Consider the following 25,442-nt stretch of genomic DNA (forward strand, 5'->3'; position numbering starts at 1 on the left):
AACACCAAGTTTCAAGTAAGTGCTGAGTATATGAAACAAGATGGTATTTTCAACTTAGAAATTAGTCAATCTGATACTCAAACTGTGTAGCAGACCTCTAACAACAAAATGAAGACATCATTACCTGTTTATGTGAATATAGAGATCCACCACAGCCATGTAAATAAGCACAGAATGACCATTGTTATTTGGAGACTGAGTTTGTCATCTATTTAATTTTTTATTAATTAAAACCATGCAGCAAGCACAACAAGATTTATTCTCCCCCCGTCTCCAAATTCCAATCTAAAATCCATAGTTAATGCACTTGGCAGCTTATTGTGTTCTATTTTATGCTCATATAATTTGGAGTAGAATGAATGGTAGCTTAGGGTTATACCCTTTATGTTAAAGGTTAAAATGGCTTTTATTTCCTTGCCTGGCTTTGCTACGTGAACTATGTATGCATGTGTGTGTACATGAGTATATATAAATGGAAAATATATACACAAACACACACACATATAAATACACATATATGGAATTTTAATACATTCAAAATTAATCATGTGCTTTTTCATTATAATTTCCAAGTTTACCGTGATGTCAACTCTAATAAAAACAGGGCTCTCATCCTATAAAACTGAAGGTTGTGAAAGTTGTATTTATGACTGAAAATGTAACATAGTGGTCAAATCTTTTATTGTGCAATTTAACATTTTCTATTTATGGGATAAAAGGAAAGGATGTTTTAGGTATTTTATATATCTATATTATATTTTTTAATAATAGAAGAGCAGTTAGGCCCTATTCTGTAGACTTCATTTTCATCAGTTCTGGGAGTGAAGGGTCTTCCTTTAACAGCCTGTGATACGGCATTCAGCAAGCAAGCCAAAGTGAATCAGAAGAAAAAAAAATCCTTCTTGCTGTTCTTCTCCTGCTACCTTCTAGTGCTCAGCTTGATATATTTTTCACACATAAAGGTAAATATCTCCTAATGCTGATGTCACTTGATTTTTAGGGTAAAATCTGAACTTGGTTTGGACACAGTAAACACAGAAAATCACCATTATGAACACCAATACCTTTCCTTCAGGCCTCTGACAATCTTCCCAGCTATCTATCACGCTAATTTCTATGGTGTGTTAGTTCCAGTGGACAGTCATTTTGACTTGATGTCATGATATTCACACCTAGGTGAGAGAAGACCTTTTGATGTAGTTTTTCTTCCTGAAGCTGTGCAACTGTCAGTCTTTGTTATGGTTACATAGAACATAGCTAAAGTTTCTGTCAATGACTCCTTGGATAATGATAGATTAGTTTAACAAAAACAACTTTGTAGGCTGTTGATATGTACATCTATTAGTAAAACAATGCATTTTCCTATTCTTTGATGTGCATTTTGGGAACACTGATTTGTTGCTTTTCCCATGCCTACATGGGAACAGACAGTATATATATATATTTTTCTCTCTAGGAATTTGATTCTTTACAAAAGCAGGTTTGTGCATCAATAAATAGTATCTCTGTTTGCAAATTCAGGGCCTCAAATAGATTCATTTAGTCAGAAAAGGAGCTCATATTTTTCTTCATCCTATTTATCCTACATTGGATATGGTATGGACAGTTGGAATTTTACAGGTATGACAAGGAAGAGTAAATAGCTATGTTCAGCATTTGTAATATTTGCCACAGGTGACAGGTATTGAAAATGTACCATACAATTTTTATACTTTGATTGATTGTTTCTATGAAACAAGTTTTAGGGATTATGCCAGAAACTTGCTGTTATTACCAATCCAGAGTACAGGTGAAAACCATGTCAAACAACTTACCTCCAAAAGGTCCAATATACACAACCATACTTGTTTGGGGTTTATCTAATACATTCATAGGACATTTAGTAAACTTTACTGCATTTTATCACCTATTCTGTTTAATAGAGAGAGGTCTTAAATTACCATCATGTTCAGCAAATCAGGTGGTCAAGCCTGTAGTGGAGACAGAACTGTTAAGACTAAGAGAGTCCTGGGAAAAGAAAACGAGGTATTAACCTTAAAACTCAAATATCTTACCAGGGGTGGCGTAATGCTTAAAAGAGAGTTTGATTTTATTGGTAATACATTCTTCCCTTCTCCAAAGTTGTAGCCAAGCAAAACAGAAAAGACAGCAGGTCTCCTCTGAGCACTGGCACAGTGGTATCATCTTGGAAAGCCAAGCTGGGAGAAGAACAATCATCTGTGATATTGAGAGTGGCATGTTTCAGGTGCCATTAATCCACATGCATGTGCCCCAGCTGCTACACTGGCTGGAAGGGGCTCACCTGTTGCAAAGAGATCATCTATCCAGTAACCTAGGGAGATGAAAAAGAATGAGCAGATGTGTCAGCAGGAGCTGGCACCAAATTAAGAAACAAATCAGGACCAGAGGTTTCTTATGACTCTGCTGTATACAGGTTCAGGCCTATAGAAGGCCTGACACTTTATGCAGTCAGTAGCATTCTCAGAGATTTATTTTGATTGACACAGATATTCCGCTAGTAGAGTAGCAGATTGTGCAAGTGGAAATTGTGTGAAGAATTTCTTGTACAAAACTTTGGTGAGCAAAACAGTATTAAATGTTGATTCTCTAGTCCTTTATGGTTACCTTGAAAATCACCGAGCATTTTCAAGTAGCTTCTCAATTACAGAAAATGTGCATTAGGTATATGGTTAACTAAAATATTCTTAGTATGTCTGAAGCTGTATATATATAGCCATCTAATATTGTAAATTACGTGTATGCTCATACTGTGGAGCCTTTCACTATTAGTATGATTGTATGGCTTAATGCATAGCTACATTATCCCAGGTATGACATGCTATGTCCTCTTGTATACTGTGAAAGTACCAAACAGCTCTATTTCAGTGACAATATACAGCTTTATCTGAGCCCCAAAGGCAACCATTCAGTTGTATGAGACTAGATTTCTAATTTAAGCACGTCTAAAGATCTTTTGCTACAGATCACAAAAGCCTATACAGTTTTTAGAACAAGACAGAGTCTGTCAGTTTGCCACATATGAAAGCTCAGTGCACCCAGATCTTGAGTACTGTGTGCAGCTCTGATCACAGCTGAAGAAGGGCAACTGGAGTGATCAAGGGAGCAGCTATCATGACAATAGACAAAAAATCTGAGGCTTCTCCATTTGGTGAAGAGAAGGCTGAGGGGGAAATATGATACAGGCTTACAAAATCTTGAAGCTGGTGGATAAAGTAAAGAACTGTTATTCCTCAAATCCTGCAGTGCTACAGGAAACTGGGAGAAGAACAATTTAAAAACAGATTATCACAGCAGAGAGTTAACTGTCTGAACTTGATGCCACAGGAGCCTGTGAAAGCAGACAGTATCAGCAGGTTCAGAGAGAGATTGGACAATTTCGTGGACAACAGATCTGTAAATGGCGCTAAGAGGATGTACCTGCTAACATTCTTAATCCATGTGCATGCTTGGGAACTCTTAGGCGAATTAATTGCATAAGGAGGCCAAGTTCCCCTATTCTTATTGAATAACATTGTCTGTTGCCACTCCAGAGACAGAGTGTGAACTAGATAGACCACCCTCTGTTCCAATGTATTTATCATGTTTCTAAAGACAATACAGTATCACAAAGACTATGAGAGACATCATTCTCCTATCAACAATATAGTAGGAGTGCTTCTGAGTCGTGGTTTTTACCAGAACTATTAGTAAAGGAGACCCTTAAAGGGGTCTTTGTAAGTAAGGGTAATAAGTAGGATTGTGTTTCATTCTCGAAAGTATTTATTCTTAAAAGTACCAGTATCACTTCAGGTTTTAAAAGGTGTGAAGACAATTTTAATCTGTCATTTGACCTTAAAATTAGGCTATTTAATGTGATTAGGCTTTGATCGTAAATGAGAAAGATGTATGTTTCCTTCAGCAAGTGCAACACACCAAGCACTAATGCTGTAGTGTGAAGACAGGCACCCAGACAGGGTGGACAGAGGTAGAAAAGCCAACCAAAAGTTCTAATTATCATAGATGTCAATATAATATTCCTAACAGTTAGGTTGCTACCCAGAGGATCTTTCTGCAGAAGACTGATCACTGCCATATTCTAGAGCCTTTCCTTCGTCACTTGCATTTTGATGGCACCTATATCATGTTAAAACTGGCATATTTCCTTTTTAGCAGGCACAATTCCACCCTAACAGATGGCCATGATGATAGACATGCCAAAGAACCAGTATGTGTATCAAGTTTGATTATTAGGGATGATATTCCTATCCAAGAACGTTTGAGTGGCATTCTGTACCAATCGTCTGAACCTATTGGTATGGGTTGGAACAAATGCTGTTTTACTAAAGACAAGGGATGTGTTAACTGCAAAATAGGGAGATGAGGACTACGTAATTTAAGGTCTTGGTAAAATGGAAAAAAATACCACTGCTTCTTGATCACTCACTCTACCCTAGCAAGGAATCAGTCATGAAGCAAAATTGTTAACTTCTAGTGACTACTGGCATAATTTAGTGTTTCTGGTGTATTTCCTAGTAAATAGTTGTTCTTTTTCAAATGACATTGTAGCTGGCCAGCATAGATCCTACTGCAACACAGACAGTGCAAAAATCTGCTGAAAGGAGAGCTGAATCAGTAGAAAGTTGGAGCAATATGCAAAGGTTTATGAAAGCTGAATTGCCCATCTCCTAGCAGTGACTCCTGTTGTCACGAGGTATGTTGTGCTGTACCTGTTTTTTACCACTGCACAAAACTGTCACATTTTTCATAAGAAATAACTCATTTTAAATTAGAAGACACTTTAATGACAGCAGAAATATTTTAGCTGGTTTAAACTGAAATTAGTATGTTGTGTAAAAATTGTATTATCATGGTCCCCACTCTTAATTCTGCCAGAGACAAATACGAATCACAGATGTCAAAAAAGGCATCCAGTATTCAGTTTCCCTCTGAAAGAAATCAATGTATGCATAAAGAAAATCCTAGAATGTGAAATCTTGTTAAACTAGCATTTCTGTCAAATATTTACTTATATTTAGTGGCATTGGTTCTTTTTTAGTTGGTGATCGGTAAGGTTTTTGATTTTTTTTCTTTGACATATATTTTTACCAAAGTACTGCTGAGGCATCAGTATAGATTTTTTTCATACTTTTTTTTTCTATTGTTTTGTATTTGTGTTTTGCATTTTAAATACAGAAGGAAGGGTATCAAAGGCTCCAACTAGGTGGATTTCACAGTTTGTAAAGTAGGAGTTTGTAATTTATTTTCCATTTGAAATCAAAATATATAATCTTACCTGCAAATGCACATCCATTATTTCCATTGGTTTTTCAGGGGTTATAGTGGTATAGCAAAATCAGACATTTATTTGGCTGGTCTAGTGGAGGTACAAATGCAGGGTTTTTTTAATGAGATAATAGTAATAATGCTTTAACATTTCATATTCAGAGTCATCAATGCACTTCACAATGCTTCGTGGATGCATTAAGATATAAATTACACTTGTGGAATCTGTTAAGGTATGTTGTTTGAGGTTTGCAGCTTGTTGCCCTAAGTTTTCACTCACTGGCAGGTGTATAAAGGCACCAGGTAACCCAACCATGGCTGTCCTTTTTAAACTGGTAGTCCAGACCCCTGATCTGTGACTGTTGAACACATTTAAGAAGTGTCATTTGCAAATCATGTAAAAAATATTGAGTAAAAATTATTCCAGAATCTTTTTTCAAATTATAATAAACACAAGCCTTTCAGAAGTTTTTAGAATTAAGATATGTTCTGGGGGATTTTATTTCTTTTGTGTTTTTCCTCCTCAAAATAATTTTTATTACATTTTTTGTCGATTAATAATAGGGACACAGTTCAATAAGAGGATTGAAATAATTTAAGAGATTGGGTTACTTTGACAGTGTCAGATTGAAATTGAACTTCACTACTCTAGCCTGTAACTTTTGCAGAGGGAAATAAAACCTGCAAGAGCAATGGTACCCATTGCTACTTTTACCACCATTTTTCTCCAAGGAAACTGGGGGTGATGTTAGAACACGCCAGTGTGCCTGAGGGACTCATTCACTGCCCACAGCTGGCCTATCTGCTAGCTGGCACTGCCTACTTTTGGGACTGCCTTGTGACCTATGGAAATGCTTCACTGGAGAGGAGTTTGCATCCTGAATTCTCTCTTGGCTTGGCCAAGACCCTTCTTCTTTATGAGCTTTTTTGTTTTGTCAGAGAAGCTTGGATTTTTGCATGTCTGCTTCTCTTAAGTATTTTCTTCATTGATAACATCTGTAACGCTCAATGGTTAAATATAGGTGCACTGATTTTGTTATAACATGAAGAGAAACCAGTGCTGAAACTAGGCAAGAGAGATGCTATTCCATTTTCCCGTACAATTCTTAAAACGGTGAAGTATAGTTTAAGGAACAATACTAGGTATTATGTTGCAAATTTTAAAAAAGTTACTATTCTGACACAGTATTTGCAGAATAATTGTTGATGACAGATGGATTTTTTTGCTATAATTCATTTCCAAATACAAGATCAGTTAAATACAAGCTAGGTCAATCAGATAATTTATCTGATAAACAATGTGTCTTGTTTAATGATAATTCTTTAAGACCAATGTTCTTTAGACAGGCATTACTTTTCATCTATTAGAAATGTTATAGTTAAAAATGCCACTGATAGATAAGTGTTTAGTATCTGCACATATTTTTAAGATCAACATATCCACTTTCCATGTTTAATTTTGTGCTTACGTCTTCCTTGTGAAATTACAATTTACATTTTGATTCACCATAAAATTCAGTTCAAACTTTTTCTACTACTTCATTTTAGAGATCCAGCTGCTTTTATTTTACAGATTGTCCTTTGATCTCAAGGAGACAATTGCTGTTTTACTCCTTTAATGAAGCTTGTATTATTATGGGCAAAATGAATATTAGACCAAATGGTAGTAGAAATCCCAGAGGGAAACATGCTTTTCTGTCTGGATCTTGGAAAAGCAGAATAATTCATTTTAGTCAGAGATTATATTCAAGAAACCCATAGTCCCTGTTCCTATTTACCTTTTCTTTTTTTTTTTTTTTTTTTTTTTTTTACTATTATGGGACAGTATTTCTGTTCATGAGATTCAAGGTAGTAGTCAGAAAGAATTCCTCTGTGCCTGGTGACACGTTGGGCTGTTCTTAAGTGTTACTGAGAAGAGATCATCTGGTAAAGGTTGTAGGAGTAAAAAAGGACACTTTATTTATACTTTTAAGCTGCTAATGCACATTTCTTGCCTGGCATCTCAACAGATATCAGTCTGGATCATGATTCTATGGCTTTTGGACCCTTATTTCCTAGAAGCTGGGAGGGATCAGCTTTGAAAGTGACATTTCAGAGAGGAAACAGAGGGGGGTGGACACACATGGAGAATATAAAGGAACAGAAGATAGAGGTACTTGAAGTTAAAAATTAGTTAAACATTTGAGAAAAGAGGAGTGGGAAGAATGCAAGTGATATGAATTTTAGCAGCACACATACAGTCCCCTTTCCCTAATATAACACAGTGGTAAGTGGCCACAAAACAGCAGATTTATTAATAGCTTCAATAATTTTGTTTTCTCTTGATTATTTCTCCACGTATGCTATCTATTATAGACACAGATTCAACTTTGGGAACAGTGTCATTGGTTGCACCACCCTACTGGGCTAAAGGTTTACTTTGGAATTATATTTGGACGTTATCCCATTCTGCAGAAAAATGCATACACTGCACCAGAAAGCATGTTGTAAGGACAATATGAGGTCTGTTATTGTTTGCTGCTAGACATCGTCACCAAAAAAAACGTCTGCACGGAAAGAGGGCACTGACTAGAGCCATGGCAATTATCTCAGTACAAATCAATGTGATGACCAGAACAATACTGGTAATTAGGCATATGTGCAAATGTGAGGAGCTTCACCTAACTGATTTCTGATCCTGTTCTGTATCTGAATTCTGAAGCAACACAAAAGGTAAGGAAAGGGAAACTCCTGAATCAGCACTAAAGAGTGGAAAAAACATAACATTTACTGCTTTTAAAATTATCATTAAGCAAAACTGAACCATCTCAGAATATGCAACACTTCCAAGAGCTAAATCCTTTGTAAAGAGAATTGATAACATTGGCAATCAAAGTGTGGCCATGACTAATGATAATGTGGGCTGCTCAAACTATTTATCTTCTCGATACAATGTAGAATTCTTTCCAATACAGGTAAAACAACTTGCAAACATTTGGCACCTGTGAGCGGAAAAGGTAAATATTTTGTCAATACAAGGTATAGTTTTATTTTTGGTAGGATGAAAAATAATTTGATTTCTTTCACTACTGTGTTTCTTGTAAAGTTATGTTAGAGAGCAAATAGGAGCTATGAACAAAGATTTAAAGTGATGAGCTGTCCCATGCCTGTTTACAAGTCAAGATTTCATTTTACATAGAGTTCTCTATAGTGACTTTTTAAAATTTAAATTAGAAACATGGCCAGCAATGCATGCAAAATGTTCATTCATTGTAGTAAACTACAAAAATATTGCTTTTATGCAATAAGAATGCCATTGTAGAATTTTAAAAGGCATAGAAATAAAAGACTCCGGATTGGAGTGATTTAAACAAACTCACTAGGATATAGTAGATGATTAAAATACAATCTATAATTACATTACACTGGTATCAGGTAAGGATAAAAGCCTATAAATACGCTGGGGTCAGGGTAAGCATAAAAAATGAAACAGTTATTTGAATAATCTGAGATCAAGTTGCAGTAATTAAAAATGAATGTATTATTCAAATGAAGGAATTAGGTTACAACACTTCTCATATGAAAATATTATTGTGACAGACTGAAATAAGTTGGAAGCGATTTTGATAAAAAATTGGGGCAAGAAATATAATGATTTACATTGGGGGAAAAGTAGACAATCTATGCGGATGAGAGTATTTGCAACTCCTCCTTCAAATCCCTCATCAAAACTCATACCTTTCAGCTGGCTTTCAAGAATTATCCACTATCCCGTGCCTCTTCTTGGACTTGATTCACTCAGATATACAGATCAATCCATTAAAAATTAAAAGTGCTGTAGCAAAGGACTCTACATGCCCTAACAAAGGAATTAATTGGATCTGCCCCCACTAGCAGGCATATTGTTTAATCTACCCCACACATTGCTGTTTATCCATTTTTATTGCCATTACCCAGGTCGTTTCTGTCATTTTTCTCCTGTTCTTTCTTTGTCATCTCCTGTCAGTTTGGAGGCCAAAATCTACACATAAAACTGACAAAAAATGGTGATACTCATGTAAATAGTTGGTGGCTACTTGCAGATTAAGCACTTGTTACTATAAATAAAGGTTTTTGAAATCTGACCTTTCCGTGGCAAACTCCCTGGGGCAGTAACCTGTCTGGAGGTGTCCTGAATACATAAACCAAGGATATTGAATTATTAATAATAATTAATAATGAAAGAATCAGAAAGCAACTCGGTATTTTTTTCAGGTAATAGCTTTCATATCCTTTATATTAATTAACTTTTACAAATGTGCTTTGAGAGCCAGCTCTGAGTGGCTCTTTGCCATTGCCTATAGCCGAAGGGTAGAGAGCTGCCCTGCAGGTGCAAGTATGCCTGACAAGCAGACCCGTCTGAAATTCTCCCCAGGTAAGCAAATCAGAAATCAGAGCAAGATCTGGAGTAGCTTCATTTTTGCCCAGTGACTGCTGCCTGAAATTCTTCTCAAACCTTTATATCGTCTGCAAAAGTTTATTGAGAAGATCATTTAGCTCACTTAAAATATGCCCAGCTATGCCCTCCTAAATCCTCACTTGATCCTTTTATCATTGCATAGTATATTTAAGCCTCTCATTCTTACCTGTTAAATCCCTCATACTTCTCTTTTCTAGTCTCTTGTCTTCCCCTTAAAATGCTGTTTGCTTTCCCCAAAAAGTGGTTGTTTGTCCATTTTATATCTTTTTCTCCTGCAATGACTTACACATTTCTCAAGAGGTTGGTCATGCTAGAACTTCCTTCTGGTATTGCCAACTCTTTTCTTTAAATTCCTACTCAGATATCGTATTATCTTGGCACACTTCCATTTCCAGACAACTGGATATATCTATTAGATACAGATTAGATATCTGAGCTAACATTTAAAAGGCATGCAATTATACATAGGGGACTTTAGGCTGAGAAGCTGAATAGTCTTGAATGACCTGTCAAACCAGCAAAATAAAGCTTTTTTTAAAAAAAAATCTGTAGTTACAACTACAGCTTGCTATTTCCATTTCTCAAGCATTATTCACTCTTCAGCTGTCTGCACAGTTAATTCAGCTAATAGTACCATGCACAGGTAAATGAGCAATGAGATAAAATGTTAATTCAGATTCAGAGAGATGACTTGTGTAGAACTTCCCTGAACTGATAACTGAAAGATGCAAGGCACAGTATCTCATGCATAGTCTGCACATCTCTGGTAGTAATATATCCAGACCGGCTGCAGTGTACCTGTGCAACCAACTCTTCAACTTTAAAAATAGCTATTTAGCTAAATATCATCCCAGCAGACTGATCACAGTGAAGACTTGAGAGAATTCTTGTAATGGGCAGTAAGTCAGATACTTGCACGTGTATACCTATGCTACAGTGTATGTGTTACCTGACTGGCATATAGATTAACAATAATCAGTTAATATTTTATCAGTTTGTATTTAATGAAAACTGAGAATGTGGAGTACAGGGCTGAAAGCCAAGAGGAAAGAAAATGAGAAAAGAATTAATCAGGAAGAAGATACCAGATGAGACCCCCCTAGCTAAAAAGACTTAAACATACAATAAGAAGCTATACTGAAAGGCATTTTATACTGTTGCATCAGGCAGTATCTCTCAGGACTGGGGAAATAAGTCTAAACTGTCTCTTTTACACATGGGCAATATTTTCCAGTATGAAGTCAGACACCATTTCCACTTCCAGAGCATAAAGAACATTGATTTTTCCGGTGTCTTAATAAAGAAGTATGAGAACAGATTTTTTGAGATAGTATAGTATAGGATCATGTCCTCCCAACCAAGAAGGCACATATTAAGGGAAAGAGTAATGGATCATTTTAGTAATTTTGAGTTGTAGATGCAGGTGGTTGTCCATGTGACTGTTAACTTTTAGCAGAATAAAAAGATGTGAGACAGTGAAGCATCTCCAGCAGGTTGTGGATACTGTGAGGTTCAGTGCTTGTAAACTGGCTACCGTTCAAGAGACTGCATTTTGGTCTGAGTTATATGTAGGTTAGGCAATGATGAACTGTGTTTTTCCATGGTGCCAGATTGCATTCCATTTCCATACCCCAGAGAGATTCTGAGTTGTTAATTATGCTTTGTCCTGGTTAAAAAGGAAGAGAGGTAGTTGATAATATTTAGTGTCCAACAGGACTGGTCAATGAGGTGCAGAGATGGGTCTGTCAGTGGGGAGTGGGGGATGATCATGAGAACAGCCATAATAGCAGGGTAGATTTCTGAGCGGACAGGGAGGCTTGATAGGTAATTGCTGCCAGTTCTTCCGTTCTGCTTCGTAAAAATCTTCTATTCCCAGGAGCATCCCAAACATTTAATAGAACTTTTCTTTAATCTCTGTGACCCCTTTACTTAGAGTAGCCTCATACCATTCCTCTTAAGATTTTGTGCAGTTCTAAGAAGGGGCCAGCCAGGACACAGGGGTTCATGCCAGCACTGCAGGGCTAGCAGAATTTCACCTCGGTGTGTAATCCCTGCTCCTCCAAAAGCCAGATAGTTCTTCTGGGATCACTGCATGCTTGACATCGAATTTCTTTATTACTCTCATGAGACAGAGATAAGTGTTCAAAGGTTTCCACAAACTTTTAACATCATGATTCCCACGTGCTTCAGTGGGAGTCACGCACCCTGGAATGCTGGTTTTGCTCAGCAACAGAAATGAAGTGGCTGGTGTTGGATAATTTCCAGTCTCGGCTCCATCTTTCACTCTCTGGTTTCGTAGGAGAATGATTTAAACAGAAATAAGTGCCCGCTTTGTTGTAGGTAAGCAAAGGCGATTGCAATGAACATCTGAGAGGCAGGAGTGGAGGAAAGCCACCCTGCGTTGCCTTTGCTGCCTGGTTCAAGGAGCACTTTGGCTGTGAGGCTGGGGTGACAGGCCAGAGGAGGGTGGCTGTGCTGAGGTGGCTGCCGCGCTGACACAGTCTGCCCAATACCTGCGGCTCACAGCCTGGCCACGCTCAAAAATTCACTTTCCTGAGGGCCTCAGCAGCCACCACAGCCTGCCCAGCAGCGGCTGTGGCAACAAACGCGTTCGCACAGGTGTGCTGTTTACAGCAGGGTTTCATTTTTCTGGAAGTTTTCTGTCAGGCTGGAGTGGGCCATCAGGCCAGCGTGGTGGGCGGCGCACCAGGGGTGCTAATCCACAGGGTAATGCCCTAAGAGCACAGAGGTACGATAGTCAGGGAAAGGTAAATATTCCCAAATTATCTCCTTAAATGAGCTGACAAAGATTTTTAAAATTATTGTTTAGCACGTCAGTCGGTCCGTTTATTGAAAGCTGTGTCCCCTGTGAGGGAGGACATCTCCGCTGTGTGACTGGGGCAGTGCCGTGCTCCCCTCACTCTCTCTCCCTCAAGGGAGCGAAAGCATCGCGCCCTGTCGTGACAGGAAAACAGTCGCATAAGGCAACTGTCAGGAAAGCGGCAGGCGGGGGGGAGTCGCGTGGAAAGGGTTTAATCAAACTTCCTGACACCTCCCGGCTTTATCAGCCCCGGCGGTGCGGTGTGCAGTGTTGTGTAAAATTAAATAAATAACGGCGGCGGCCCCCTGCCGCCCCCCCGCCCGGCGGCATGGCGGCGGCGGGGCGGCAGCGCCACCTGCTGGCGGCGGGGCGGCGCGGGCGGCGCCGCGGGCTCTGCCGGGGAGCTCCAGCCGGGGGCGCTGTGGGGCGGGGCGGCTCACGTTGCGGCGCGGCGGGCGGGGAAGGCTCTGGAAGCCGCCGGTGGCTGAGGGGTGCGGTGGGGCCCGGGGTGGCCGCTGCCGCCCAGCGGACCTGCCTCGGGCTGCGGGGCTGAAGCGGAGTGGGAGGCTTGTCCTGGGCGCCGGTTGTAGCTTGACTCCGTGGGCATGCAAAAAAACACTAAAAATGGCACAAAATTGGCTCATTAGCGAGTTAATCCTGTGTGGTGGTTGCGGGTTGCTTGGCGGCTTGGGCCGTTCACTTCAATTCATGTCATGCCTGCAAAGGGGTGCGATGGGTAGCATAATCCATGCATTTGGACAGTGTTCATGTGGTATTCGATCTTCCCTGTTCTCCTAAAACTCCTGTATCAATTACATGTTCAGGTTTATTTGCAGAAATAACAAATCGTGATTTTTGGAACTTGAGATATAAAAAATAAGGTTCTGGGTATTACAAGTAATATTTCAATGGCAAATTCTTTTAATGTTGCATTTTGTGTGGCCACCACAGGAAACTAGAAATTCCATCTTGGTGTCTTCCAAAGTTTTCTGATTATTTTTTTTTTTAATGACCATTTTAAATAGTAATTGTTACGCAAGTCTTCAAGAATGACTCTTCCAACTTTATAACATAATTCAGCATTATCATGTTATGGATCTCCCCCTACCACATTATTTAAAGTTTGTACTTCTTGAATAATTTATACTATGAGTTTTAACTACAGAGGTTTGAAAGGTGCTTTTCATCACCACGTCTTGGTGTTTAACAAAAAGTTTTCTTTACCACATTGAAAAAAAATAAAAAACCCTACATGGGTTTTCTATATCCATGCACATTGTTGTTCGTTTTTCCCTGTATTTCACCCCAATCTGGATTCTGTCTCAGTACTGGTGATACAAACTGGGGTAACGGAGACCCAGTTTAGCTAGCATATTCAAGAGTATATGTAATTATATGCATGTAAAATTCCTTTAGTTTACAAACATAATTGTCTTTAGTGGAATGTGTCTTAAATAATTAAGTCTATAGCTCCCAAACTGTCTTGCGGTTCGATTTCTTTTCCCAGTTCTTGGGAATGGGGTGGTGTTCTGCAGGCAACGCTAGTGGTAAAAAAGGGTCAGACAAAGGCGCTATGAGGTAGAGCAAGATCATTACCAAAGGAAATGAGACTGCTTCTGTGAGCATGGCGGACAGGATCATTCTTTAATTTCTTACATTTTGGTACAATTAACAGGTCAACAATCAATTAACAGGAGGAACCTTCCTCTTTTGCTTTTAGATCCCCATTTTCCTCCCAGTAATGACCTAAAATGTTTTCCTGAACACATGAAAAGCCTCACTTCTGCTAAAGAGATCATTTTAGTCTGAATCTGGAAAGCCAATGAGAACTCAAACTGCATTTAAAGCATCTGTACATTTTGTACAGATATTTCTGAAAAGGTAAACTAGTTGTAGGTCTCTGATCACACCCTTGCATTTAGAACAGTGGGTGGCTGAGAGTGCAGGTTGCAGAAATATTTGGTTAAGTGCATTAAGCTAGATCATAGTGCAATTCTCTGTAAATTCATTTTTTAATGCAGACATATCTTGAGAAGCTACCATTCTCTGCAAGGTATCAGTTCTCCTGTTTTCACCCCCTCATGCTTGAATATTATAGGCATTTAACAAAGTGATTCGTCCTGTGGGGTGTATCAGCTTTAGAACATCTCTGAATTGAATAATTTTGAACTTTGTCTAAACTCTACCACCTTTCTCAGGACTAAGGCTGTCAATAGCTAGAAAATAAAAGGATGTACATTCACTTAATTTGCAGAAAGCCTCTCACCAAGATAGGCAAAGTGTTCTTAAGGGTGACCCTGTAGAGGTCCATGGAGTGCAGAATCCCTCAGACCCCAGCAGGCTCCCTCCTGGGGAGCCAGCATGCTTTAACTGGCTTCCCATTGAAGCAGCTGTAAGAAGTGAATGCATAAGAAAGAAAGGTAATGAAAACTGACAAGTTGAAAAGAAATTGAGAGTTTAATCTGCAAAGTTGTGCTCGAGGGGGCTTCCATCATGATATTCCTATGGAGTAGCAAAAAGAGAAAAAAATTAAGAAACTGCAGAGTATCATGAATTTACATAATTTTTTTCTTGTACCAGGCAGTATTTATTAATTTCTTTTCTGCCACTTTACAGCACCTCTTTGCCTCTCAAAAAGAGAGAATGAAGTATACAGAACCTGGCAATCATAATGAACGTGTAAAATGCTCACAGATTATTTATAAGCATGCAAGTTATGTAGTTGTTGGAGATTCTCTCCCTTCTGCTCCTGCTTGGTGATGAAGAATGGTATTTTAATAGGCAGATGGTAAAGACAATTACAGTTTGGGGCTCAGCTGGGAGTTACATCAGTTTATTGCAAATTATTAGTTGATAAATGCTTTTGTTTACAAGCAAAGTCTTAAGCAGCTTTGTAATCAGTTTATCAGCTGCAGCCTGAATTTTGACAGCTTGCCTTTGGGTATACAGTCACTTCTTTTTTGGCCATTTAGAAATCATGCTGACCAGGCAGGCAGAATGGCAACTCCTAGGCACCTGTATGATGCTCAATAAACTGCTATTTCTTATTAAGCCTGTTTTGGAAGAAATCATCAAGTACAGAATCCTCTTTAATTACTAATCCATATTAGTGTGTACAGCAAGAGTCTTAGCTATTTGCTCATTCATAATCTTTTTTTATTTCAATTGTGACCAGAAGTAGCTCAGTCTTGCTGTTGCCATTACAGGATTTGTTTTCTACTGTTAACAGTCTCTCTTCCTAGATGAACTAAACAGTAGACTGGCAGTGGTTTACAATGCTCATTTACGTGGGGCATTGAATATAGCTTGGAAGGTGGAAATGCTTTTGATCGTCATGAGTTTTGAGTCCTTTTTACTTCTAGCTTCTACTTGAAAAGGCAGAACTGTAATACCTGGTTCTAACACATTTGGAGGAAAACAGGTTTTGCGGTGGGTTTTGTGTGTGTGGGTGGTGGTTGTGGTTTTTAAATGGGGTACTTTTAAAATAGAAGACTGGATTAGATGCTTATTGTAGCTTCTATGACGTTTACATTTTGGAACATATTAAACATGCAAATCTACTTTTAATGCCTTTTACTTAGTTGTTTGTTTAGTAAGAGAGCCACTGATTCGTCACAGAGTCTTGTTTCCACTGCAGCCAATGTAAAATGTTCTAATGGCTTAAGTGGGAGCAAGATATTTTTTTTTTTTTAATCAAGATCTGCTACTTTGCTTCAATGGTTGTTATAGCTGAAGTAGACTAGTTCCTGAACTTCAACCTATGCACTGAACGTTAACATAAGGAAAGGTCTAAGACAGCTAGCAATAATAGCAACTGTTTTCTCAGGGTTATGGTACATGCAACTAAATGCTCCAGCTTCTGTTCGTTATAAAAGGTGGCTTTTGTTTCATGCACAGCCTTGAGCTTCTTCTGGAGCGTGACCCCTGTATTGAATAAGCAACCAGGTCGCATAGCCAGTATTTTCTTACTTTGATTTTGCTTCCATATAGCTTCCCCATTTGTCCTTATATTAGATGTGTTCATTTCCTTTACCAATACAACCTATCATTCCAGCTCCTTCTATATAATCCTTCCTCCCGCTCAGGTACCTTTGCTATTCTCTCTATGTTTGCCCAGGGGCAAGAAATGAGCCCTACAGTAGCAGGTGCAAGACAGCAGAAAATCCATTGATAAGATGTAGCATACTCTGCTTTCCCTGTAAGAAAAAGGTGCCATTAAAGCGTATCTATTGTCTCACTTAATCACCTCCTTTTTTCATACACTCCAGTCTCACAAAATAACTCTGAAAAGACAATCCACAGGCATGATTGTGTTTGTAAGGCTACAAAAAGGTCACCTTACAGCTGTGCTGTTAGGGAAGGGGGGATTGTAGGAATGTGTGTATCCAAAGCCCTGCTTCAGAGTAGTTGATTTCAGTGGTCCATTTTCTCTCTCTGAAACCTGGTGTATCCACAAAAGCTGAGAGAAGCTGTGGGGATCACCTGGGAGTGTATCCTGGGAAGCTCTTTAGAAAATGCCCATTTACTGATTCTCTAAAAAGTAAAAGGGGAGATGAGTTTGCTGTGACAGTAAGTCTTAGCTCCTTTGCAGTGGTGGTGGGAGTGCAACGTGGGCAATGTCAGCAAATGTTTATTGTTGGGTGGGGGTTTTTTTCAAGCTGTTTATCATTTCCTTTCTGAAGGATTAGTAAATTCTGAAATAACACTCAAGTGAGACGCGATTCAAATGTAAAAAAGGTGTAGCACTCAATTCAAAACAAAGGAATTTGAAAAGAGGGGGGGAAAAAAGGAAGGAATTTCTAAAGTTGTGAAAGAACTCTTTCGATTTCCTTGTTTGAGTTTATGCTGAATTAAGGAAATATAACAGGTTTAGCATTTGTGGCAGGCTTTAATTTCAAACTCTGAGCAGCAGACTTAACTTCTTGTGATGTGGGAGGATATTACAGTTTTCAGCTTCATTCCGTAAATATTGCCATTTGTGCCAAACATTTAATAGTTTTACGCTGTGGACTGTCGTCCACCAGGAACTGATATCACCTAAGACTTTTTAGAGCCATCTAATAGAAAGATATGTATTCACTCTGATTAGCCCAGGATTTGAACGAGGGTCCCAGAAGAGATATATAAGCCTCTTAAATGCATAGAACTTCTAAGGATATGGGTTTAACTGTCTCCCCCTGTGGTAAATAAGCTGTGACAGCTCTATCAGGGGGGAAAATGGCAAATAAAATTACCACATTATTTTCCTGTGAATATTTTCGGAGCACTAATCTATTTTGCCTCTTTACCTAATAGAACTCTGTTGAGTGTTACATGCAGACATTTAATTGGAGGGAACACATAGAAATCCTGAAACTAACAAAAAGCAGGCAGACAACAGTGGAAAAAATAAGAGGTCAAATTTAAGCATTTGTTATAATCCTTGCTTTTCAGAAACAATATACTTCATTTGGGGTTCAGCTGATGAAGTTTTTGTAGTATTCAAGAGCTGCTGCAATACAGATCATGATGTTAGCAGTAGTTGTACTGCAGCAAAGACCTACCCCTTACATTGACTCAGTGATGCCAGGTTTTGGAGTCCACTACTCTAGGAATAGCAAATTCCTTCAGTATTTTTCTTTTTCTCTTCATCAGCTATATAATGCCTGACAGTTTTAACTATAAAATAATCAATTCAGATAAAAACACTTATCAGCTGTCAGCATATGACTAAGCTGAAGTCAGGGCCAAAGCTTAGGTTGAGTCAGGTGCAGGAGTAGGAGCTATATTCTGAAGGAGTATTTTTCTTCCTGTTTCTGGTCAGACATTTTCTATCTCAAAATGCAGGAATTTTAAAGCCGCCTTCTTCAGTTTGGCTAGTGCCTTTAAGCTGACTATGCTTCTGTTTGGTCTGAAAAATATTGTTGCAATTCCTTTATTTTGCAGCTTGTTCAGTGAGTTAAAAATAAAGCAGGCTCCATATTTTATGCTGAACATAAAGGTAATAGTAAAACTGCCAAAAGAACTGGTTTGTCAGCTGTGTTGGTCTAATTTTATAATTTTTTTTTTATTATTTTACATTTACTGCAGGGTTATAATATGCACTGGTTTCGTTAAAAATAAAGGTCAAGTATCTTTTGGCAATCTCCTTTGATCAGTAAACAAGGAAACATGATAGAAGATGTTAGGAAATCATCTCAGTCGTCTTAATGTAGCACTAAAACTATTTTTTGTGAGAGTTTGAGAAGTCTGAATTTGCAGGGGTGATTTTTGAGACACTTCACAGAGAGCTGGTTGGAACCCCAGCATTAAAATACATGAATACAAAAATGCTGTGCAAAGTATGTATTTTGTGTACGTATGTGAAAAATGCGAAGAATTATTTAGCAACTGGAAAGACTGCTCACAAAATGCTTTTGATTTATTGCTGTATATACCACAGATCCATATCACTTATTCTTACATTATTTTATTCAAAAACTTGTATGAACCATGAGTTGGCATGTTGTAGAATACTGAAAAGGCATTAATCAACCTAAATAAACAAGTACATAGATCTATCTAACAACTATGAAGTAGTTAATAATTTTTTAGCAGTTTTATTACAGAAAAAAGGTCTAAAAGAGTAGTGCTTAATTATCTGGACTCCTCTGTGCTGGGCTCTCTTTTGATTGTATTAATGAAGCAGCTGGCCCATTGTTTCTCTTTAATTCCTCTATTGTTTTAAGAATATGTCACAGCTCTTTATTCTTTTATCAGGTGCTGTGCAGGAGGATCCACACAATACCTCATATTCCTACTGTATTTGCCAATGCACAAAGAAACCTCCAAAGCATTTTTCAAAGAAGGGGCACACATAATTTATAAGTTCTGTTCCTTGTACCACTCTACTGTCAAAAATTTCAACAGTATTGGATTTGAATTAATTATAATTTTTTATTAAACAATGTGTCTACATATAGATATATGTACTTTGTTCATGTCAGAAATTAGAGATCTGCCCAGTAACTTGTGCCGCACTGAAATGGCATTCATTATGCTGAGTCGTCACAACCCCATGGGTAAGAAGCAGGAGGAACCCAAAATATGAAGATCCCATCCTATTGTGATGTGCAAATTCTCCTTAAATGCTTAACCTGTGCAACAAAGGATGGAAGATAATAAATTAACTCCAATCCCCATTACCATTACTAAAAAGCAACATTTTTTACAAGTTGGAATCTTTCATTGGGAGAGGAAGGTTTAATTCAGTTTACGGTGCCCAGAAGTCACTAAGAGTAACAATCTGTTGTTTAAATAAATTCTGATAGTCTTTTGACCCTTCTTGCAAAAAGATGTGTGTACAGGAAACAGGCTATTATGTTGTTGCAGCAACACAATCAAATCCAGTAAGCACAAATTTTACTACACGAAAGCAGTACTTCTGAATTAACTGGCACTGAAAATTGGGTTTAATAGAATTTTCCATTGATTTCCTAAACTTGTATGAAAGATGTGAGCCATTGTGGGGTCAAAAACAAGACTCAAATGGTTCAGCAAAGAAAACCAACTGCTGCTAAAGACAGGAAAACTGGAATTGCCTTTTGCCTTTGAATATAGGTTTATATTGTTGTTATGTTTCTTCATCTGTGAAAAATTCTGCACTTCCTTCCATGAAAGCTGTAGTCAATGGAAACATTGTTTTTAGCTACTTCCTTTCTTAAGTCACTTTTCCTAAAAGGAACAGTATGAATCAAGAGGCTTTATGGTTCCATCCATTTTAAAGCTTTTTTCTCCTGGAGGAGTTAATACGGGAGTCTGTCCTTATATATATTCGTTTTCATACTGTGATCCACAGATTCCACATGTTTACTCCTTAAGGTCTTCAAAAAATAAGTGGGAAAAAAAAGAAGTCCACCATCAGAAGGCTCACTCTGCTGGGGTCTTTGTCTTCCCTGGAAGTGTTGTAGGGTTCTGAGAATCAAAATGGGTGAAGGGCCATTGCTTTAGTTAAATCTTCAGATCAGAGCAAATTCCTGCTTCCAAATAGGATAATAGAGGTCACTTTAAAAAAAAAAAAAATCCAAATGTAGAAGGAAAAAAATTAAGGGCTATTTAAAAAAAAAAAAAAAAAAAGGAAGTTTCTCTTGTATTTTGGATGTCTGTCCTACATAAAATAAAGTTTTTTATTAGCATGCATATCTATCACCACAGTACTCCTTATTCTGAATACAGAAGATAGAGTATTACTGCATCTAAATATGATTTAATTGGTTCAATTTACTATATATTTTTTATACTAAGTGTGGTTCCATATCTTGATGAGCCCAGATGTAGTTGCGCTTGTGGTTTACAGCATCCCATTGCTTGCATTTTATTACTTTTACAAAGCAAATGTCTATCAATCATAGAGATAAATTAGAAAAAATTGTGCAAACATGACACATCGCTAAGATTTTTCCAGCATGCTATGTAATTATTAACCTGATTTTTGCCATTGAAAGAAGCCATGAATTACAGATAGCATGGGTGAAGTTAAATGCTTTTATATTAGATACATTTTGCTTATACAGTATTCTATAGGTATGGCCATACAATATAATTGAAGCTTTGTCAGCTCTGTAGCCTAGCAACAGATAATACTGTTAGGTTACTGAATTGCTCCTGGTTGACAAGTAGGGAGTATTTTTGTGTTTATCATGTTTGCTAATGATGGGATCCTTTCCAAAAGGCTTGTCTTAATCTTAATTAGAGTTTATCAGCAGAGGTCTGCATGACATTGTGCAGACACTGATTTCATAAATAATAAAAAGTGCAAGTGAAAAATTTGGCAGGAGAAGAAGATATTTAAGACCACTGATTCTTATAAGAGCAGCATGAATTTCCAAAATGTAATCAAGTTTGAACTGTGACTCTATTCTTTATTATCGAAACTTGCAGTACGCTCCACTGCAGTTTTGACAGCAATTATGAGTATGATTTATAAGCTTCCTGTTAGGAACCAGATCTGTTTGCACAAGAATCTTGATCATAAACATTACAAAGAACAGTAAGTCCACAGTTTTTCAGGGACATCAGGACCTTACTTTTTCCTTTGCATAGGAAGTTGGTTTGTTGGGGTTTTTTGTTTTGTTTTGTTTTGTTTTAAGGGTGTTGGGTTTTATTCAAGCAGCAGAAATATTTGCACTGAAAGATGCAGACAAAGAAGAGAATCCTGAAATAACCTTTCCATTTGGTGGAAACTCTGAAGGTATCAGATAGCTGCTTCAGTGCCTGATGTCATTTGATAAAAAACTCATGCTAATGCAATTGGAATGTAATTTTTTGCTCTAGTTTGCACAATATGATATTATTTAACTTTCCCAACTTTCAGTGATTAAATGAGCATTTCTAATTGCTTGCAATGTGAACTAGAAAAAGAGTACAAGTAAACACATAGTGTTTAAAGGTATTTTTATTCTCTTCCTCTGCTTGATGTATACATGTTACATATCCACATAATTTTCTTTGATTTAACCACAGATATGAAACAATATGTTGCAGGCTCAAGAAGCTTATTTTCAAATTCACGGAATCAGAACTAGACTTGTAGAGAAAATGGCTTTCCAATGTCACAAAGCCTTATGGTATTTCAAAAACTTTCCTTCTGCACTGAAACACGAGTAAGACTTTTCTTACCCCACCATGTAAAAACAGTAAGACCCTTTTCAGTACAAATGGATGACCAGTGTACTCACTATGGGCGAGAAGAGGACCAAAATCCCCATTCTACCATTGTCTTGCCTTCTCACCAAACAGTATAGCAACGACTTAATTTTTGAGGCACTGTGAGGTCACTCATGCCTGTTACTGCTTATCTGGACATTCTTCTTTTCTCTTCTACTGCATCTGTCTTAGGACTGAGAAACTTGGCCTGGTAAAGTTTTGGTAGAACCATTTCACCCCCATAAGCTTTTTTCTGACAAAAGGAACAGTTGGTTAAAATATTTCTAGCCAGCTTAGTCAGGACTTCATCTCATATAAATAACAGGCCTTTATGTTTCCTTATGAAATCTTCATGTCTGCAGATATTTCAAGCAAACATCTTCCCATCTCCTTCTCCATTGTCACCAGTACTTGGCAAAGACTTAAATATTATCCTTTTGAAAATCTGTTGTTAACACTGCCCTTTGCTTTATGAAACGATGTTGTACACCTGAGAAATTACTGTGTATATGTCAATTGTGTCTTAGCTTGTAGAAATGTTTGCGTGAAGCAAGAAATTTCTTCCTGTTTTGTAACCACTGCCTGTAAGGAAGCCCAATCTCTGACAAGGATGTCTAGGCAGCATAATAATTCATATGATAGTCATGATTGTAACTTCCTATGAAATTTGGAAGCCTCTGCCAGGTTCTCTGCACACCGTTTCCCTGACTGTGCAACAGAAAGCTCAAGAAGACTTCTCTTTCACTGTCTTCCTGCTGGGCATTTAGGCCAGTATATTTGCATTCACTGCATTAAGGGAAATAAAGTCGTTTGCATCTTTCAAAACAGCAGCTATTGCCTTACCCTGTGCAAGCAAGCACAGAGGGGGGCAAGGGGGGAGTGTGCTGTGTCCTACCCCTGGGGGTGACTACTGCTGCAGAGGTGCTATACTGCATTTCCAGTAGCTGAAAGAACGCGTTGTTTGGGAGTTCATCTGGGGATTTAACTTAACATGATACCATGTACTGTTGAAAACATGGCCATATATGTCATGATCACTTAAATGCCTCATTTTCTATAGAGTGGGATGAAAGAAAACAAAATAACAATGTAATTCTTGGATCTGAATCCTGCTAGGCTGAAGGTTTGTATTGAAACGCAGGAGTGGATTAAACTTCTGTAGTTCTGACTTCCTTAAACAAGCCAAGCTAAAGATTGTTGTGCTTCCAGAGCTGTCACACATCCCACTCAGCTGTGTCTGCCGTAGGTGTGACAGCCTCCAGGAGCTGGGTGGAGCAGACAGCCGGGGTCACTGCTGGCTTCAGCTGTCCAAGTTTAATCTGCTGCTGGACATGAGTCAACACCCTGAGGAGCTCTAACACCAGGAGACTGAGTCAGCCTTTTAGCTGATCCAGACTGATTGCAGCTGGAGACCCAGTAATCAACTACACTTTTTTTCCACCCCCCCCAAGGGTACAGCATGTCAAGTTGTTTGCTGGGATAGAGAAAATCTCAGTTGGTTCTTCTGCAGTGACTCATTTTTATTTTATTAAGAAATGCAGTGAATAATACAGTCTAGAATGAGCTCTTATTCTCTATTAAAATGTACTGAAACATGCTGGTTGATTATTACGCCTTCTGTATATAAATAAAATAGAGGCATGTGTTAACAATGGAAGCCCTCTTCCTCCCAGAACACGAACCATGTGGTGTTTGCAGTGACAGTACCCCGTTTCAGAGTACCCAGTTTCAGGTTCTCAAATTGCAGCATGCGTATCATGTCTTTTTATCTACAAATCTAATTAAGTACACTTCCAGCATTTAGCCTGGTTCTCTCTTGAACAGGTTTTATACCAGTTTTAACTTTGAAGGCTTCTGTATATTTACTTCTGAGTTATATCAGGCAGTAAGTCAGACTGTGCTCCTCATATGTTTGAATTCCTGCTTGGGCATTAGGATTCTGCATTTGTAGACATTTATGGCACTATCTTCGTATTTCATCTTCTTATTCTCTAGAGGAAATTACTCAGATTTGCACCATTTAATGCTGTAATCTTGGAGGGTAGTAAACCTTAGTATGCTTTGGTCCCATCACGGTAAATTGTTTGTAAACTTTGGAGCCATCTTCAACTGCTATATTACAGAAGGGTGAATACAAAGACACTTTTTTGCTTTGAAACTTTTACACCACTTTGAGGTCTGGAAACTTAGCTTTTTTTTTCCACTGAAAAGCATCGTCACTGGTGCTGTTTTGTTTGCTCATCTTTGAAAGCTAATAGACTGGTTTAATTAATTGTCCAAGATTTCTCTAAAACAATGTCCTAATTCTTCCATTTAGCTGTGGCATATCATACACTGTTGTTATCTCCTCTACCAGATTTTTGCAACAAGTTGTTTTAAAACTATAATCTCGTTGAGGGGAAAAAAATGAAGTGCAGTTGAAAAGGCAGTTATGCCGAAAGATAAACACAGCAATATTACTTATCAAAACGAGTACAGTTTTTGCTTGCCTAATGAATACAACATATAGCTTTTTCTATATATACAAAACCTGAGGAAAAAAAAGCCTTATAACATATAAAGTATGCAACATTATTTCAGGCATAACTGTATTGGATATGTATCTAGGCCTGAGAGTGTAGATAACACAATATAAGTGCTTTGCCTGTCTAAACAAGTTAAATAAATGAGCATTCACTATCACATTCAAATACATTAGTAGATGTGCTCGCATAGTTAATTTTCTCTTTAATGCACTACACGTGACATTTGCAGCACAGAGCTATAGTGTATCTTACTGTTTGATGAAAGTTCTTCCACCTCCTCCCCCTTTTAAACAAACCTTTATTTGAATAAGCCTTTATGAAACAGATCTTTGGCATATCTTCTTTTCAGGAAGTTCAGTCAGTGTAAGCAGAGATAAAGTAGTCATGTTACAAAGAATATTACATAAGGGAAGATTTTTTAGAAAAAGAGGGCAGCAAACATAGGGAGGGGAAGAATGCCCTTAAGAGGAAATCTGATTTCTTTTTGCAGCTGTTCGGTTTTATTGTGCTGTGATTTGGTATTCAAAATAAAACAAACCTGGAGTTACAAAAAAATATACAGGAAGTTTGGTGAAAAATAATGATGAGAAAAGTACCATATAATAGATTTTCACCTATATCTTGGTTTTCATAATGCTGGCCTTTTAGGAGACAACATGAAAAATTAAATTAATTTTCATGACGCAAATAATAAGGAAAAGAATCCCCAAAT

The 25,442-nt window shown here is 37.9% G+C and overlaps 1 protein-coding gene across 3 annotated transcripts in view; it reads left to right on the forward strand.

Moving 5' to 3' along the window:
• ZFPM2 (zinc finger protein, FOG family member 2) overlaps positions 1 to 25,442 on the forward strand; it is a 321,906-nt gene that overhangs the window by 281,889 nt on the left and 14,575 nt on the right. The gene's annotated exons all lie outside the window — the stretch shown is intronic.

This window comes from Falco naumanni, chromosome 3 (assembly GCF_017639655.2).
Source record: "Falco naumanni isolate bFalNau1 chromosome 3, bFalNau1.pat, whole genome shotgun sequence".
NCBI lineage: Eukaryota > Metazoa > Chordata > Aves > Falconiformes > Falconidae > Falco > Falco naumanni.